The sequence below is a fragment of the Physeter macrocephalus genome, chromosome 2, assembly GCF_002837175.3.
Source record: "Physeter macrocephalus isolate SW-GA chromosome 2, ASM283717v5, whole genome shotgun sequence".
Classification (NCBI taxonomy): Eukaryota; Metazoa; Chordata; class Mammalia; order Artiodactyla; family Physeteridae; genus Physeter; species Physeter macrocephalus.
In genome coordinates this window covers 130809683-130811675 of record NC_041215.1, presented here as the reverse complement: position 1 = coordinate 130811675, position 1993 = coordinate 130809683, and the positions used below count along the sequence as shown (strand labels likewise).

At 45.5% G+C, this 1993-nt stretch overlaps 1 protein-coding gene across 1 annotated transcript in view; it reads right to left on the bottom strand.

Annotated features, from left to right (window-relative positions):
• C2H2orf72 (chromosome 2 C2orf72 homolog) overlaps positions 1-1993 on the bottom strand; it is a 9533-nt gene that overhangs the window by 1594 nt on the left and 5946 nt on the right. The gene's annotated exons all lie outside the window — the stretch shown is intronic.

Below are 1993 nucleotides of genomic sequence, written 5' to 3'. Positions count from 1 at the left end.
GAGAAGCCCGTGCACCGCAATGAAGAGTAGCCCCCTCTCACCACAACTAGAGAAAGCCCACAAGCAGCAACGAAGACCCAACGCGGCCAAAAATAAATAAATAAAATAAATAAATTTTTAAAAATTATGTATAAAATTCCATAGGACTAGACACACACACACACACACACACACACACACACTCACACACACACAAGTAAAATTCAGGAAATCTGAATAAGGTCCGTGGATTGTTTCAATGTCAACACTCAGGTTGTGATATTATCCTATAGTTTTGCAAGATGTACATGCGGGAAAACTGGGCAAGATGTACACAGGATCTCTTAATGTGATTTCTTACAACTGCATGTGAATCTACAATTACCTCAAAAAAAAAAAAGAGATGAAAGATGTTGACATATAATTATCACTGTGAAATACTGCACCATCACAGTATGTTATTGATAAAGAAAGCAGATTCTAAAACAGTGTATGTAAATGTATGTATGTATAATCTGCTATTTATTATGTATATTATAAATGTTTATGTATAGTCTGTACATGCAGTTTGCATTTAATACATTCACTTCTATGTGAGACTAAACAATTTGTTATATGCTACAGAGAGAAGTGATCAAAGAGTTACATAAAGTTGTTTATGGGGACTTCCCTGGTGACACAGTGGTTAAGAATCCGCCTGCCAATGCAGGGGACACAGGTTCGAGCCCTGGTCCGGGAAGATCCCACATGTCGTGGAGCAACTAAGCCCCTGAGCCACAGCTACTGAGCTTGTGGTCCCAATTGCTGAAGCCCATGTGCCCTAGAGCCCGAGCTCTGCAACAAGAAAAGCCACCGCAATGAGAAGCCTGAGCACCGCAATGAAGAGTAGCCCCTGCTCGCCGCTACTAGAGAAAGCCCGGGCGCAGCACCGAAGACCCGACGCAGCCAAAAAAAAAAAGAAAAAAAAATGTTTATGATTCCTTTGCTTTCTTTCCCCTTTAGTTTCCAGATACATCCAAAATGATGATGGAGAGGTTGAAGTTAACATTTTTGAAATTAAATATATTAAATATGTGATGCATTTTGCAGATGATTTATATATTATATAGAAGTGAATTTATTAATATTTAAATAGTACAAGGCAATATAAATAGATAGCTAGACAGACAGACGGAATGGTCTACCCAAATTATAGTTACCTCTGAGTGGGGGAATTAAATGAATGATTTTTAATATTTGTGTTTCTTCTTTTGTATTTTTTGAGCTTTCAATTGGGTAGACAGAATTCTAAGACAGCCCCCAAGATTCCCATTCCTTGGTGTACTTATCCTGCATAATCCCCTCCTTTGAGTGTGTGTGGGGCCTGGGATCATGATGAGACAGTCATGCCATAGATTTGTGTATGTGACAAAGGTGATGGGGGCCACTCCCGTGGTTATGTTAGGATATAGGAGACTGGAGATTCTCCTGCTGATGGCAGGAGCAGCTGCTGTGCAGTGAGCGGGCCTGGGGGAGGAGACAGCTCCAGGGCCCCTTGGAGGTGACAGCCAGCAAGGTGGGGGCCTCAGTGCTCCGGCAGGGTGCAGTCCCCTCCTAGTGGGCTCTGCCTCTGGTCTCTCCCTGCTCCTGCAGTCCAGCCACGTCTCTACACACCCTAATCAGCGCACACCCCTGCTCAGAAGTCGCCAGGGCTCCCTATTCCTGAGAGACTTGGGTCCAGGGCCCTGATTTGGCTCCAACTCTCCCCTTCAGCCTCGGCCCTCACCAGTCTCCTTCTGCACCTCACCCCCAGGGCACCCTTGGCAGGGGTCCCTTTTCTGAGCTCGACATCATGCTGTCAAGCCTTTGTTCGCGGTGCTCCCTCTCCAAATTTTCCCATTTCTGTCTAAGAAAATCCCCCAAGCTCCAGCTCAAAAGTCACTTGTTGGGCTTCCCTGGTGGCGCACTGGTTGGGAGTCCGCCTGCCGATGCAGGGGACACGGGTGCGTGCCCCGGTCCGGGAAGATCCCATATG